Genomic DNA, 18033 nt, shown 5'->3' with positions numbered 1-18033 from the left:
AGCAAGTCCCCCTTCCTTGCCCCCTCTCTCCTCCATCCCCCTACCCTTCTGGTATTGCTATTCCTACTCCTTTTCCTGGATTCCATGTGTTGTGAACTCCCATCTCTTATCTATACCTGTGTACATGCTCCTATCTAGTCTGAATTGAGAAACAGCACGGGAGTCATGATCATGAGGTGAAGGAGTCTCAAGGAACCAGAGGAATATTATGTGTTTCATTGGTGCTTTACTGCACCCTGTTTGACTCATCCCTTCCCTCTGACCCCTCTGTGGGGGAATGAATGTTCCATCTGCTCCAATCCCCCTCATTCTCAATAATATGTTTTTATTTATTTGTTTGTTTGTTATGGATCTTCTGATGCCTGATATCTGGTCCCAATGACACCTCATGATCATACAGGCTAGTGTGCTTTTTCCACATGGGCTTTTTGCTTCTCTGCTGGATGGCCACTTGCTTAACTTCAAACCTTTAAGACCCCAGATGCTATATATTTTAATAGCCGGGCACCATCCGCCTTCTTCACCACATTTAATTATGCACTCATTTTGTCCTCAGTGATCGTGCTGGGCTGGGAGGGTGAGCATCACAGAATGCCAATTTGTTAGAACAAAGTGTTCTTGTATTGAGGGAGGGTGTGAGCAGAGGCCCGAAGTCTGTCCACTTATGGATTGATGTATTTATATATGTACACAACTATGTTTGCCTCTATCCACAGCTTTGCTTCTGTTTCCTTTTACCTTCCTTTTGCCCCACCATCACGATTCCCGTTTCTGCCTCTTTGTTGTCGCGCGCTCAGTCTCGCCAGCAAGAAGGACGCGCCACAACAGGATTCTTCCACAGGCGTTTAATGCGGGTTCGATTTGCAGATGCGGAAAAAGACCCCGAAGCCCCAAACTACTGCTGCTTATATGCGCTCTATGGGGACGTGCTGTGCATTGATTGGTGCGTTCGCCAGAACCCTTATTAGCATACTCCAGGGTGGAGTTATGACTACGTCATCTAAGCAGTGCGCATGCTCTAAGTGGTTGTTTACCACTTAACTGGGCCACCGCCCTGACTGCCTGGCGCCATCTTGTAATGGCAGCGAGAGCTGCGGCTTCCCACACTTTGTGCTTCCTCTTAGCTATTTGCTGTTGCTCTGTCACACCCAGGATCTCTACCTCCTCCTTGTTGTCTAGTTTGATTCCTTAGTTATTCTCCTGTCTATGGTATTGTTTGCTCACTGCACCTTTCCCCCACCACCTTCTACCCCCAAGTCCCTCCAAAATCATCGGTCCCATTGCTTTCTCTTCGAGCTTGTTTCCCATGCCTGTCTTATATAAGTAGGCAAACTCAAAATTACATAGGCCAAACAAAAAGAAAACAAAAGATTGAAAAAAGAAAAGAAGAAAAAACATACGTAATTTCTGGTCTGTCCACTGACCTTTATGACTATCTCCCCATTTGTCCTGAGGGAATTCCAGAAGCTGCCCTTCCTGACCTGAAGTCTATTTGTGGGGCTCTTTAGGTTAGGGGCTTTGTGCCTTTGCTTTGCTCCAGTTGCTGATCTAGTATGTACCCTTCTTGGTTTGCCCTGCTGTGGGGGGTTCAGACTGCACTAGCTCCCCACCCTGTGTCCCCAGTATTGCCCTCTGTTGCATCATGCTCCAGGACATCACATCATGATCTGTTGTCGGCCCTACAGTCATCTCTGTGCCTTAGCAGCTCCATGTAAGGGCAATGTCCTCTGGACTTGGTGTGCCAATTTGGGGTCTAAGACTAACTGTCCCTTTTTCTTTTTCCTTCTTGGTTTGCTTCCATGTGGGTGTAGCATGCTGGCCCCTCTCCCCAACCTGTAGGTTTAGTGTTGTTCCCTGTCACACATACTCTAGGGAGGGAGTCAGTTTGGCTCTGGCTGGGGCTGGCTCTGTAGGACACTCTTTTCATGCATTCCTCCATGTGGTTACATTGCCCTCAAGGTTTGCTATACCATGGTGGGATCTGTATGCCTCTTCTAATTGTGTGGAGATAGAACCAATACTCTCCCTCTGGGTGGGTTAGTGCCCTGCCCTCCACATGCCATCATCTCACTTTCATGCCCCACCCCCAGCCTTTTTTCCTCCCCTTTCCCTTCTTTGCGTTGGATTAACATGTACTTCTTAGGGTTTGGTCTACCCTCCACCCGACTGCTTGTACCTCAACCTGTATATTGTGAGATAAGTGACTTCTCTTCTGTGCCTACTCGACTGATTATACTTACCTCAGGGAACTCATGTTGTACTTGTCTTTTTGTATTGCCTGACCTCGCTTAACATAATTTCCTCCAACTTTTCCCATGAAATGACGTGTTTCATGTGATCATCCATGCTTTTTAGTGATGTATATTACTCTATTGTATGTATTTGCAGAGTTTACTAATTTGCCTGTCTATTGATGGAAATTTAGATAAATTTCCAACTCTTTGTGATTGTGAATTGCACCACAATAAACATTGGAACACAAATGACTGGTCGTGTTTTATATCTTACCTCTTCTGGGTATATGCCCAGTAGAGGAATAGCTGGGTCATAAGATACATCAGTTTCCATTTTCTTTAAATATCACCAGATCGTTTTCCACAGTGGCTGTACATATCTACACGGCCATCAGCAGTGGAAGAGCGTTCCTATTTCGTCACAGCCCCTCCAGCATCTGTTGCTCTCTGATTTTCTGGTTTGCGCTAATCCCAAAGGTGTTAGATGGTATCTCACAGTTGCTTTAATTTGCATTTCTCATATTTTTATTGGCCATACAGGTCTTCTTAGTGAAACTTCTTTTCAGTTCTTTTGCCCACTTCCTCAGGGGTTAACTGTGTTTTCTTTTTTGCAGGCCAGGAGGGTATTGTAAAGTTTAGTAGCCCTTAGCCTTTAGTAGTATTGTAAATTTTAGTGGCCCTTAGTCTGTTGTGTCATTGCTAAAAATCCTTTCCCAGTCTGTCATTTGCCATATTACTCTCTTTTTTTTTTAAATTTTTTTATTTTTTATTAAAAAACATTTTATTAGGGGCTCATACAACTCTTATCACAATCCATACATATACATACATCAATTGTATAAAACACATCTGTACATTCTTTGCCCTAATCATTTTCTTTTTTTTAATCTTTTTTTTTATTTTAACAATTTATTAGGGGCTCATACAATTCTTATCACAGTTCATACATATATATATATATACATCAATTGTATAAAGCACATCTGTACAGTCCCTGCCCTAATCATTTTTTTCTCCTCTTTTCTGTTTTTACATTTTATTAGGGACCCATACAACTCTTATCACCATCCATACATATACATACATCAATTGTATAAAGCACATCCATACATTCCCTGCCCCAATCATTCTCAAAGCATTTGCTCTCCACTTAAGCCCCTTGCATCAGGTCCTCTTTTTTTCCCCTCCCTCCCCTTTCCCCCCTCCCTCATGTGCCCTTGGTAATTTATACCTCGTTATTTTGTCATATCTTGCCCTATCCGGAGTCTCCCTTCCCCCTTCTCTGCTGTCCCTCTCCCAGGGAAGAGGTCACATGTGGATCCTTGTAATCAGTTCCCCCCTTCCAACCCACTCACCCTCCACTCTCCCAGCATCGCCCCTCACACCCTTGGTCCTGAAGGTATCATCCACCCTGGATTCCCTGTACCTCCAGCCCTCATATGTACCAGTGTACAGCCTCTGTCCTATCCAGTCCTGCAAGGTAGAATTCGGATCATGGTAGTTGGGGGGAGGAAGCATCCAGGATCTGGGGGAAAGCTGTGTTCTTCATCGGTACTACCTCACACCCTAATTAACCCATCTCCTCTCCTAAACCCCTCTATGAGGGGATCTCCATTGGCCGACACTTGGGCCTTGGGACTCCACTCTGCACTTCCCCCTTCATTTAATATGGTATATATATACATATACATATACACATATATACACACACTTATATCGTTTTTTTTGCATGATGCCTTATACCTGGTCCCTTGGCACCTCGTGATCGCACTGGCCGTTGTGCTTCTTCCATGTGGGCTTTTTTGCTTCTGAGCTAGATGGCCGCTTGTTCACCTTCAAGCCTTTAAGACCCCAGACACTATCTCTTTTGATAGCCGGGCACCATCAGCTTTCTTCACCACATACTCTCTTGGTGAAGTCTTTTGACACACACAGGTGCTTTATCCTTAGTAAATCCCACTTGTCAATTTCAGGTTCACTTGTGTGTGTACCCTTCCCTATTGCAGTTAGCCTATGTATTCCCTGTGCCATGGTTCTTAGGTTTGTCCTGATTCCTTCGCTGATGATCCTGATGTTTCAGGGTTTTACTTCTAGATCTGTGATCCATCTTGAGTTTGTTCTTGTGCATTGGGTGAAGTAAACATCTGGCTTCGTTTTTCTACACATAGATATCCATTGTTTCCAGCACCACTTGTTAAAGAGAGCATCTTCCTCCCACTTGAGGCTTTTGGGGCCCTTGTCGAAGATTAGCTGTCTATAAGCTGATGGTTTTATTTCTGGGTTTTCTGTTCTTTTCCATTGGTCTGAATATCTGTCATAATGCCAGTACCACACTGTTTTGACCATTGTGGCTGTGTAGTAGGTATTAAAGTCAGAGAAAGCAAACCCTCTGACTCTGTCCTTCTTCTTGAGGGTTCTCTGCTAATTCTGGGCTTCTCTCCCCATATGAAATTGGCAGTCAGTTTTTCCAATACTTTGAAGAAGGTTGTTGATATTTGAATCAGGATAGCATTAAACTTATAAAGTGCCTTGGGTATGATTGACATCTTTACTATATTGATTTTTTCAATCCACAAGCATGGAATATTCTTTCATTTGTGGAGATTGCTTTTGGTTTCCTGTAGTAGGGTCTTGTAGTTTTCCTTGTATAGGCTTTTTGTTTTTGGTTAAATATATCCCTAGAGATTTCAATTTGTTCTTGGTGATTGTGAAGGGCACTGCCTTCTTGACCTCCTTTTCCATGGTCTTGTCCTATGTATATAGTAAACCAATTGGCTTCTGTTTGTTGATCTTATATCCTGCCACTCTTCCATTTCCTCTATCGCTGTCAGTACTCCTGTTGTGTAGTTTTGGGATTTTTAATATAAAGAATCATGTCATTTGCAAATAATGTTAGTTTCACCTCCTCGTCTCCCAGTTGGATTCTTTTAATGTCCTTTATATTTTATGTCATTAGCTAGGACCTTCAGTATGACATTGAATAGAAGTGGGGACAAGGGGCATCCTTGTCTGGTCCCCTTTTTCAGTGGAACTGATTTCCTCTTTTCTTCATTGACTATGATGCTGGCTGCTGGCTTTTCATAGATACCTTGCATTAACGTGAGAAATATTCCTTCCATCCCTATCTTCTTGAGTGTCTTAATTAGGAATGGATGTTGGATGTTGTCAAATGCTTTATCTGCATCTATCGATATTATCATGTGATTCTTATATTTTTTCTTATCAATGTGGCATATAATATTGATGATTTTTTTGGATGTCAAATCTGGGATGGATTTTCAGATTTCAAACTTGGGATGAGTCCTACCTGATCATGGTGGATGATATGTTTTATATACTTTTGTATTCTATTGGCCAATATCTTGTTAAGGATTTTTGCATCTATGTTCATTAGTGATATTGGTCTGTAGTTCTCTATTCCTGTAGGATCCTTGCCCTGTTTGGGTATTAAAGTTATACTGACTTCGTAAAATGAGTTTGGGAGTTTTCCATCATTTTCTATGCTCTATAATAATTTGTGGAGGATTGGTGTCAGCTCTTCCCTGAATTCTTGGTAGAACTCTCCTGTGAAGCTGTCTGCTCCCAGAGCTTTTTTTGTTGGCAGTTTCTTGATAACCATATCTATTTCTTTTGCTATGGGTCTGTTGAGGTTCTTGACGTCTATCTGGGATGATCTAGGGAGGGATTGTTTTTCCAAGTATTTGTCAATGTCTTCCACATTGTTGAATTCATTAGAATACAGACTTTCATAGTATTTTTTGATTAACCTCATTGGAGTCTGTTGTGATCCCCCATTTCATCCTTCATCCTGGCTATTGACGTTTGCTCTTTCCTTTCCTTGGTTAGGTTTGCCAGTGGTCTGTTGATTCTGTTGATCCTTTCAAAGAACCAACTTTGCAGTGTTAAACTTTTGCATAGTTCTTTTGTCTTCCCACTGATTTAACTCTGCCCTGATTTTTCTTTTCTTTCTTTTTTTTTGCTATTGGAGGGTGTGGTAGTTACATAATCTAGTATCATATTGAAAGGATTATGAGTGAAGGAGTAGAGTGTGACCTGTCAATTAATATATATCCAATGAGGTCTCTGTGTGGGCATAGTCTTCTCCTGAGAATTCTGGGAACTCCTGCATTTTCCTCCTTGGAGGCGGGAAACACTTCTTTCTCTGCTGACTCCCTGACAAGACATCTGACACTAAGCTGTTAGATCCTGTGCACTGAGAACTGCAGAAGCCACATGGAGACCCCTGCCAGTGCTGAGATGCTAACAATGCCACTGGACTCATGAGACTTCCCACCCACTGACCTGTGATCTTCCTGCATTCACCATCATTGCATGTGTTTCATGATTCTGAAGAAGACTTTATAGATTGGTATCTGACATATGGGCTAATATCAGACTTATGGACTTGATCTGGGCTGGGCTGGGATATTTTCTCAATATTCAACTGCTCTTGTATATAAAACTCTTTCTTATACACATAGAAGTCTCCCTGCACTTGTTTTTCTAGTCTAGCCGAACTAACACAGAGGGGTGGTTCTGTTGGTTTTGTTCTAGTTGCTGGAGGGTTTGTGATAGGGTATCATTCATAAGTTTCTCTTCTTTTTTCACATATGCACTTATTGCTATCAAGCTACCTCTGAAAACTGCTTTCTCAGTATCCCATACATTTTGATATGTTGTATTCTCATTACCATTAGTTTCTAGAAACTTTCTAAACTACTCTCTATTCTGTGCCAGTGCCCATTCATGTTGTAGAAGATTGTTATTCATCCTCTAGTTGTTTTCCCCTGCTTTTCTGGTCATCCTTTTATTAATCTCCAGCTTTATGGTGTGATGATCTGAGAAGGACATCTGAGCAATATCTGTGGGTTTGAATTTACTCAGGCTCGACTTGTGTCCCAGCATGTGGTCTAGTTTCAAAAATGAGTCACATGCACTTGAAAAGAATGTGCTTTATTTGTTTTGTGTTTTTTGCATTTGGATGGAAAGCTCTATATGTGTCTATCAGATCTAGTTGCTTAATTGTAGTGTTTATTTCTATAAACTCCTTGCTGAACTTCCTTCTCAGTGACCTCCCTTTCTCTGATAGCCATGTATTAAAGTCACCTACTATGATTATTGACTCTGTGATTTCTTTTTTCATCTTTTGAATAGTTTGTTTGACATACTTCACGGGACTATCCTTAGGTGCATATCTATTTATTATGCTCCCTGGTTCCTTATTTACTGATTCTCTGAGCATTATATAGTGCCCCTCCTTGTCTCTTTTTATGGTTTGAAACTTGAGGTTTATTTTGTCATTGATTAGGATTGTAACCCTGCTTTTTTAAAGTTGCCATTTGCCTGGTGTATTTTCCACCAGCCTTTTATTCTTCGTCTATTTTTATCTACAAGCTTAAAATGTGTCTCTTGCAGGCAACAGATTGATGGGTTATGTTTTCCAAGCCAGTCTGCAAGCCTTTTATTGTAGTGAAGGACTTGAGACTGGTCATTTAGAGTTATTTTCATAATCTGTGGATCCATTGCTGTCACATCATGACTTTTGTGTTGGATGTTGTCCTATCACCCTTTATATCAGTGTGCTGTGTTTTTGTGGAGGACTTCTTTCTTGCCTTCTTTTCCCTTTGATTCTAAGTTATCTTGGTAATTGTTATCGACACATTGGCTTCTGGATGGAGTTGGGCTATATGGTCGTCTACTGCTTGTGTTTGGTGGATGTTGGTCTTATGGCCATAGTGAGTAGCCAAGGATCTTCCACAAGGTTAGGGGTCTTATGGCCTATTCTTTGTGTTTTTCCTTGTCTTGGAAGACACTTATCTCTCCTTCTATCTTAATAGATAATTTGGTAAGGTACAGGATTCTTGGGCAGGTGTTTTTTTCTTTCAGTTTTTGGAAGATGTTACCTTACTCTCTCCTCCTCTCCATCGTTTCTGCTGATAGGTCTGAACATATTCTTACGTGAGAACCATTGTATTTGACCATCTTCCTTTCCCTTGCTGCTCTTAAAATTTTCTTTTTCTTTGAAATTGTGGATAGTTTCACTATTATATGCCTTGGTGAGTTTTTCCTGGGGTTTACTCTAAATGGTGTCCTTTCTGCTTCCCATATGGGTTTCTGATTCTCATTCATTAATGTGGGAAAGTATGCTTCCAGAAATTCCCTCGCTAATTTAGCTGTTGACTTCTTTTCTATGTCTCGTTCCAGTCGACCAATTATTCTAATATTGTTCCTCTTCATAGCATTGCCATTGATCTCGGGTTTTCTTCCACCTCTTTTATTTTCTTGTTTGACTGCCTTTATTGTTTGCTGAGGTCTAACCAAGGCTGAATTTTCAGTCAGACAATAGACAGGTCTGTAAGGGGAACAGTAACACTAGTGAGGGATACACATTTTATAACAATCAACCATTTAAGACCAAAAGTGCAGCATTTACCTCAAAACTGATGTAGGAATTGAAATGAGAAACCAAAGAAAAGGAGGAATGGAACTGAGAAACATGGGGTGGATGTGTGGTAAGTGATGTTGCAGTGTGTGTATTGCAATGAATGAGATGAAGCAAAATATGTACAGATTGTTCAATACAAAACTGATTTGCTCTGCAAATCTTTACCCAACTTACAATAAAAATTTCGAATGAGGTATCGTGTAGCTCTTTCTGCATCTAGAAGTAATGTTAGAAAGTTAAAAAATAAATCATAAGAATTTTCACAAATAACCCCAAATTGCGTGTGTGTGTGTGTGTGTGTGTGTGTGTGTGTAGGGACTGGGGGAGGGTGTGGATAGAGAGAGATATCTTTATCTTTTCTCTCTTCTACTTACAGGACATGGAAATAAATGCTAGAAGGAGGTGGAGAAAAATTATATATCAAAGACGCATCCCAGGCCAGTCCAACTCACGTCTATGAGTCAGATACTAGTTCATAAGTCCCTCTCCAGACTCATACAGTAACATACAACGATGCAGAATGCAGGAAGATCACAGGTTAGTGTGTGCAGAGTCCTGAGAATCCAAGGTTGGTGGAAACATGATAGGTCTCCAGCAGCTCTCAGAGTGGCCAGCAAGCAGGAAGGTGAAATGGAAGAGAGGCACCATCAGGCGGTGACCTGAATGACAAGTCTGACTCCACCCCTAGACAGGAGTGTCTAGTTGACATAAAATGTCTAACTATCACAAGGATTAAGATGCTCCTGATGTAAGTCATGGTATTATCAATGGTCTCATATGCATGTGAAAGTTGAATATTAAACAACGAAGCTAAAGAAGAATTGGTGCATTTGAACTACAAAGAATTAACAAATTTGTCTTGGAAGAAGTACAGACAGAATGCTCCTTAGAGAGAAGGATAGTGAGACCTCATCTTGTACTTTGGAAATGTCAGGAGAGAAAAGTCTCTGGCAGAGGATATTTTGCTTGGTAACGTAGAGTGGCAGGGAAAAACTGATGAGATGGACTGACATGGTGGCTGCAACAGTGGCCTAAAACAGAAGAACAATTGTGAGGATGGTGCAGGATTGGTGGTGGTCTATTCTGTTCACATTAAAGCACTATGAGTTGGAACCAACTTGATGGCACCTAACAACAACATCACTGGTTTTACTTCTCTAGCACTTTCATTCTGACAGAAACACCTTCATTCAGGTAAAAGCTTTGATCTAATTGACAGGAAGTTTCCACAGGGTCGTGGCCTGATTTCAATACAAGCGGATGCTATAGAAAAGCTTGCTTGCTTTTTGCTGGGCCATTGACCTCCAGTTCTGGGGATTTGAGTCGACAGCCTGCCATATTGCCTGCCGATCCTGGTAGTTGTTAGTGGCCTGCCATCTGACCTGCCAACCTTGATTCATTTTCCTCTTCAGCCACAAGCTTGATGTCTTACTGCTTATCCTGGGTTTATAATTACCCGTCAGGAGACAAGTAAGAAATTTCTATTGCTGAAAATCAGAAAATAAATATAAAAGTAATTAATATTTTACCACTCAGAGGTGACTACCTATTAATAGATTGGTTTCTATTAATAAATCAGTTTCTGTGTATTTTATCAACATTTTTAAAAACCAAACGTTATGCAATTGAGGAATATAGACTATTTTATGACATGCTTTTAGGCAACAATTATTTTGAACAGTGGGCCTTTATATAAGTACATTGTATAATAGCACTTTTAATGAATGAATGGTAATCTAATATAGCTATATAATATATATATATATACTAATATTCTGCATGTTTCCAAAACGATTCTCAAATCCCAAATGTATAAGAACTCATAGTATGAGCATAGAAACAGAGCAAAGTTTGCTTTTATAAGGCTCTCTGTAAGTAATTTTAATAGATGACTCTACAAGGCATCTGTTAAGACATTTGGTGTTGCTGTTGTTGTTATTAGGTGTCATCGAGTTGGTTCCAACTCATTGTGATCCCATCTACAATAGAATGAAACACAACTAAGTCCTGCACCAACCAATTCTTCTTCTAGCCTCTGTACCAATCCATCTCGTCAAAAGCCTTCCTCCTTTTAACTCCCTTCTGCTTTGCCATGCACAATGACTCTCCAGGACCGGTCTCTCCTGATAACATGGCCAAAGGACATGGCTATGCTTCATCTAAGGCGGATTTGTTTGTTCTTCTGACAGTTAATTTTACTTTCCTCATTCATTGCAAGTGCCATAATTCAAATACATGGCTTCTTCTTATCCAATCGCAGACAGCATAGACACCTTGAAATGTCCTTTCTGATGGTGCATGCAATACCATTTTTCTTGAATCTGCCATTATCGGCATAGTAAACCATATGAATTTCTGATGCAAAATGGCCAATACCAGTGCCTTCAGCTCACTAATGCCTAGATTATAGGTCTGTGTTTGTCCCATTCCATTTTTTACAACTTCCAATTTTCCTAGATTCATATTTCATACATTAAAGCTCCAACTACTAGTTGATATTTGAAGCTGTTTCTCCTCAGTTTAGTTGTCGCCCATCAGCAAATGGGGTCCTTGAGGGCTTTCCTCCATCTGCATCATTATGGTTGACTACTTGGACAAATCAGCTCTTTCTCCAAAAGGAGGGATCATCTTCTACCACCATATCTGACTGTATTCTGCTGCTCCGCACGTAGCTTTCAGTATCCGATAAGGTTCCACTGCTGTTCATAAAGTTTTCAGTGGCTAATTCCTCTGAAGTAGACAGCCAATTCCTTCTTCATAGTCTGTCCTTAGTCTGTATGCTCTACTAAAATCTATTCACTCCTGGGGGCCCTGCTCTTATTTGAAATAACAATGCGATGGTTTTCAGCATCACAGCAACATAACACAACAAGCCATCACAGTACCACAAACTGACAGACATGCAGTGGATTGTCATTTGGCAAATCATTAAAAACCTATAAATTAAAAGAAAGCTATTTAGAAAATGTCTAAATGTAGACATCCTTTGTGGCCTTTTGAGTGAGGGACTCAAGGAACTGCCTCTCTCTCTCTGCCACTTTTCTTTCCTCCGCACTGGGACTTCCCTGGACTCTGTATGCCCCCAGAGGAGGCCACACGTGGGCTGTTTGACCCTGAGAGTGTCTTAGCTCTGCCTTGTTTCCATTGACCTTGGGTCCAAACAACTCTGCCTCAGCAGCCTGTGAAATCCCTGCTTCCTGCTTCCCTGCATCACTGGCTTGCTGCTATATGAGTCTGAAGAGTGACTTATGGACAAACATTGAACGTGGGTTGGACTGGGCTGGAATGCCTTTTTGGTATATACGTAATTACTTCTTGATATAAAGCTCTTTCTCATCTATATATATGAATGTCACCAGATTTGTTCTCTAGACAATCTGGCCTAACACACCCTTTTGACTTTGGACCCTCGCTCAGAGAAAGACCTCCAGAGTTCAAGCCAGGTTTAGTCTTCCTCCTGAATAAGTTACCATACTACTTCATTTAAGCACTAAGTCCAGTCCTGTTTAATGCCCATCCTATTCAGTTATGTGAGGCCCAAGCCCCTCCTCTTCTTTTCCCCTTCTTGCCTCCATTATTCTTTCTTTTTTATAAACATTTTATTAGGGACTCATACAACTCTTATCACAATCCATACATATACATACATCAATTGTATAAAGCACATCCGCACTTTCCCTGCCCCAATCATTCTCAAAGCATTTGCTCTCCACTTAAGCCCTTTGCATCAGGTCCTCTTCCCCCCCCCAACCCCCGCTCCATTATTCTTTCTACCTGCCTTCTTCCTTTTCTTTTTTTTTTTTTAATTCTGTTTCTGTCACTTTGGAACACAAGATTAATACATCATAATTTTTTCTTTCTGTTTTTTTTACAGGGGAGAGTGCAAACACAGTCCCCCACTACCACAAATTATACAGTCGAGTTTCCCACATTTGGGGAAATCACAGAGGTCAGCACACTCATAGTGCAATGGGTGAGCCTTGCCCTGGGAAAACCACCTTCCTGATCATGGTGTCTCCCCTGCCAGGTAAGTATATAATAACATGATAATTTACACTCCAACTAACATTGCATGAGAGCTCAATCTTCATGCATCTTTGAAAAGTATTAGGAAGTGAATTATCAGTGAGAAGAACACTAGGTATAAGAGGAAAGCAGAAAGACTGCCATACCTGATAAGTGTTTCTTATGTAAATCAGCCTGGTTGCTGCCATCTGAATTTTGAAAATTAAAAGTATAGACATAGTGGATAGTCAAGCATTTAAAGAAATTTGGGAGACTGCTACTTGGCTAACTGACCAGAAGAAATCCATATTTGACACATTCCAAAGAAATTATTTAAAATATCATTATTACATGTCATATAAATATATTTATATATGACAATGGGGAAATATATCTATGTACATATATTTATAGGTTTAGTATTGAGGCAGCAAATGGCCATTCAGCCTCTACTCAAGTACTTCCTTAATGCAAGAACATTTTGTTCTATTAGCCTGGCATTCCATGATGCTCATCTTCCCAACACAATCACTGAAGACAAAGTGAGTGCATAAACAAATGTGGTGAAGAAAACTGTTGGTGTCTGACTTTCAAAAGATATAGCATCTGGGGTCTTATAAAGGTTTGAAGATAACAAAGTGGCCATCCAGCTGAGAACCATCTTGGAAGAAGCACACCAGCCTGTGTGATCATGAAGTGTTGATAGGATCAGGTATCAGGCATCAAAGCCCCAGAACAAAAAAATCAAATCATTGTGAATGAGGCGGAGTGAGGAGTGGAGACCCAAAGCCCATCTGTAGGCAACTGTACATCCCCTTACAGAAGAGTCACAGGGAAGAGACAAGTCAGTCAGGGTGCGGTGTAGCACCAATGAAACCTACAACTTTCCTCTAGTTCCTAAATGCTCCCCCCTCCCCCCACTGTCATGACCCCAATTCTAACTTACAAATCTGGCTAGATCTGAGCAGGTACACAGGTACAGATAAGAGCTGGAAACACAGGGAATCCAGGTCAGATAAACTCCTCAGGACCAATATTGAGAGTCACCATACCAGAAGGGGAAGGGGGAAGTAGGGAGATGAAGGCGGAAACCTATCCCAATGATCTACACATAACCCCCTCCCATGGGGGTGGACAACAGAAAAGTGGGTAAAGCGAGACAATGATCCATGTAAGACATGAAAAAAATGTTAATAATATATAAATTATCAAGGTTCATGAGGGAGGGGAAAGAATGAGACGCTGATACCAAGGGCTCGAGTAGAAAGAAAATATTTTGAAAATGATGATGGCAACAAATGTACAAATGTGCTTGACACAATGGATGGATGTGTGAATTGTGATGAGTTGTGTGAGCCCCAATAAAATGATTAGAAAATAATAATATTACCCATACACTTGTGTATAAGCTGAGTTTCTCAGCACATTTTCTATGCAGGTTTTGTAGTAAAATTAGGTGCCTTGCCTGATATTTGTGTTGGCTTATACTTGAGTATATATCGTACGTATCAGTAAAATTTTGCTAAAGATCTTTCAAGCAGTATGTTGACAAGAGAGCTGCCAGAAATCCAAGCCCAGATTTAGAAGAGGAAGTAACATGAGGGATATCATTGCTAATGTCAGATGGATCTTGATTGAAAGTAAAGAATGCTAGAAAGATGTGTTTGTGTTTAAGTGACTAAGAAAAGGCATTCACCTTTGTGGATCATAATAAACTCTGAATAATATAAAGAACATTCCAGATCACTTCATTTTGTCCATATGGAAACTGTGATCAGATCAAGAGGTTTTTGTTTAAGCAGAACAAGGAAGTATTTTGTGGTTTAAAATCAAGATTGTATCTCCTTTCACCATACTTATTCAATCTGCACGCTGAGAAAATAATCTGGAAAAACTAGACTATCTGAAGAACCAGGCACCAAGATTAGAGGAAATTTATTAATAAACTTTGATATGCAGATGCACAAACTTCCTGAACGTGAGGAAGACTTGTTGAAAACTGAAGACTAAAGCCTTCAGTAAGGGTTACAATTCATTGTGCAATACTAAAACAAACAAACAAAACACCACAAACCTCTCACAAGTGGACCGATAGACATTATGATAAACAGAGCATGGAACTTGTCAAAGGTTTCATTTTGCTTCAATGCTCATGGAAGCAGCAGTCATCTGTTGAATAAGACTTTAAGGTGTTAAAGAGCAAAGATGTCACCTTGAGGAATAAGGTGCCTATTAAACATGTAAATCACTGCTTCTTAAACATGTCAATATTGCTCAATGTATATGGAAGACCAAAGAAGAATTTATATATTTGAATTAGGGTATTGACAATGAATATTGAAAATACTGTGGACTGGCTGAACAACAAATAAATATGTCCTGGAAAGTATAGCCAGAACCCTCCTTAGAAGTGAGGGTGGGGAGACCCTTGACAAGATAGATGTTGCAGCGACTGCAACTCTGGGCTCAAAGCAAACCATTGTAAGGACAGTGAAGGAGCAAGCAGTGCTTTGTTCTATTTCACACAGGGCTTGTATGAGTCAGAACTGACTAGAGGGCAAGAACAGAGTGGCACAGTCAGGAGTCAGACCCCAGCTGACTTGGTTAGAGGACCCTGAAGCAACTTTGTACGTTTCTCTAACCTTAATAGTACATGTATCTCGATCACAGTCCCTCTCCTCTTTTGTCATCCTGCCTGCAACTGTTATGAATGAATTTGCTGCCAGTCACGAATTTTGGCAGTTTCTTCATGTCTAATTCAAGTGGTTGTGTGGCTGAGACTTCTTGAACAGTATCATGACCTTACACTGATGGGGTCTCTCATTTAGATGATTTGTTTTTGTTTTAGACCTAATAAATTAATCTCTATAAAATATATTTTAATTTGGAGTCTCTTTTTCCCCTAGAAGAGTGACTACTCTATAGTAGCAGTCAAGTAGTCAATTAATGTACAGGAATACTGTACATTGATGCTGTGTTGTCTTAAAAATAGATGTTTTGTAGTAACCCTGAATGCAACAAATCTACCTGTGATAGTTTCTAATATGATATGCCCACTACACGCCTGTGTCATGTTTGGTAATTCTCACAATATTTCAAACTTTTGGTATAGTATTATTATACACAGGAGCCCTGGTGTCATAGTGCATTACACATCAGGCTACTAACTACAAGGTCAGCAGTTCGAACTCACCAGTCAGTCACTCAGAAGGGTAAAATGGTTTACAATCTTGGAAACCCAAAAGAGCAATTCTCCTTTGTCCATCAGGTTCATAGAGTTTCCATGAGTGAGACTCGACTCATAGTAAATTTGATTTTTTAGATTGTACACTAATTGTATTATGTAAGCTTAACTTTTCAATGCTTGTGAGAAACAAAAACATGTGACTCATTTTATTGGCTGAGCCAATTGGATGAAAAGGGAATGGAAGAACCATTAAAAAATGCACACCCTTTGCCATTGAGTTAATTGTCACTTATGGTGATCCTATAGGACGGACTACAATGCCCCATAGCATTTCTAACATCACACTCTGCATAGAAGCAGACTGCCTTATCTTTCACTCACAGCGTTGGGATTGAACACAAACCACCTTTTGGTTAGAAGCTGGGCTCTTGACCACGATACCAACAGGCCTCCTTTAAAGAACCCTAGCATAGGTTTAAGACGTACAGTGTTTGTACACAACTCTTTTTAACATATTTAAACCATTATCTTGTATCATACATGAAGATATATCAAAAAAGAAAGAAAGAAAAGAAGTACAGTTTTTAGGAGGAAAAAGTATACTGCTCAGAAAGTAAAAAAGAATTAAGACCAAATAAAATAGTATTGGATTTAGGATTTTAGGAGCTCATTGGTGATCTTCAGAAATTTGTTTTTATAATGTGGAGGGTGTGGGATATTAGATTAGATGAGAAGGACATAAGGAGGCATTGGCTAGCAACAAATAACTCTAATTTGTCATTGTTTGCATTCATTGTCTTTTCCTCAAACTGGATCTTGAAAGAGAGGACCACTATGAATAACATTAAAGGCTCTGAAATATTCCTTCAGAAGAACTCAATCGTCCCCTGAGACTTGAATCTGATCGGAATACTGAGAACAAGATAAAGATAAAAAATCCTTTGTTTTGTTTGTCCTTTCTTCCTCCTATTTTTCTTTCATTCCTTCTCTTTCTTTTGTTAGTGGTGGGGGAATAAGTTGTGTTTTACTTTTCCTGCTGTCTAGGGAGAGGCGCTGACTGGGAAATACCTGAAATGTTACAGATAATAAGGTAGTGTCTCCCTCAGGCTTCAGCTAGAAAACAAGTCCCTTCTGGCAATGGCTACAGCCCACAGACCAGAAGAAGTCTAATTAGTTTGCTTCTCTGACCTTGATTGCAACTTGCTCTGTCTCCTATACTTACGAAGCGCTGCAGCCCAGGTTATGTCAGCAACCTTGTCTCGGCCAGATTTTTGACTGTCTGACCAAACCAATTGCCTAACCCCATTTATAATATACTTCTTGAAAATTTGCTCAAGAGTTAGTTCCTTACACAAAGGAAAAGACGTGAAAGACTATTGGTGGAGTAAAGACCAAAGAGATCAGGAATTAAGAGTGGAAGGGTTGGGCTTGACTGTGGTGGGTGTATAGACACATTTGCTCAGAGTGGTAGGAGGTGGGGTAAGAAAAGTTATACTTGATTGTCTTTGTCTTCTCTAGAAACTTCTCTCAAACATTTACTCATTGCCATTGAGTCCACTCTGGCTCACACCGGCCCTGGAGTCCAAAGGAGAACTCTGCGAGGATTTCTAAGACTACATCTTGGCTGGAATACAAAGCCTGGTCTTTCTCCCATTGATTGGCTGGTGGTTTCCAACAGCTGTCCTTGCAGCAAGCACCACCAGGAGAAAACCCACTAGGATCACTGGGGCTCAACACAGTAGGATGTAAATCTTTTCCAAAGAAGAGATGTAAATTTTACAATATGTTGTCTGTGTCTCATTAAAGTTGATATTTTTGAAAAAGGAACAGATGAGGTAGAATAGAATTTGAAAATCATCGAGTTTAAAAACCAGATTCATGTCAGCACAGCAATTTTAGTTATAGCTTCCTTTACTGATATTTCAATATAAAGTCATTGTAATGATGTATATGACCCTTTCTTCCCTTCCCACTTAAATATTACATTGTTCCAAATGTTCCCACTGAATTCAGGCTTTCAAGCAATCTTTCCAGGGAAGAAATAAGATAGTACCATCTGTTTGCAGTAAAGTACATACAAGAGTACTAAATATTCTAAGTACTATTTTTGTGGGATGCTGTAGGCTATACACCAGAGACAGTACAACCAGTAATATTTAAGC

The 18033-nt window shown here is 40.3% G+C and overlaps 1 non-coding gene across 1 annotated transcript; it reads right to left on the bottom strand.

Annotated features, from left to right (window-relative positions):
- Window positions 1–12550: 12550 nt before the first annotated feature.
- Window positions 12551–12714, bottom strand: LOC142442184 (U1 spliceosomal RNA). Its single transcript, XR_012783414.1, has one exon. It is a non-coding gene; the product is annotated as a U1 spliceosomal RNA (small nuclear RNA).
- Window positions 12715–18033: the final 5319 nt, after the last annotated feature.

Source organism: Tenrec ecaudatus, chromosome 2 (genome assembly GCF_050624435.1).
Source record: "Tenrec ecaudatus isolate mTenEca1 chromosome 2, mTenEca1.hap1, whole genome shotgun sequence".
Classification (NCBI taxonomy): domain Eukaryota; kingdom Metazoa; phylum Chordata; class Mammalia; order Afrosoricida; family Tenrecidae; genus Tenrec; species Tenrec ecaudatus.
The sequence above is the reverse complement of the archived record's forward strand: the minus strand, read 5'-3'. Positions and strand labels throughout refer to the sequence as shown.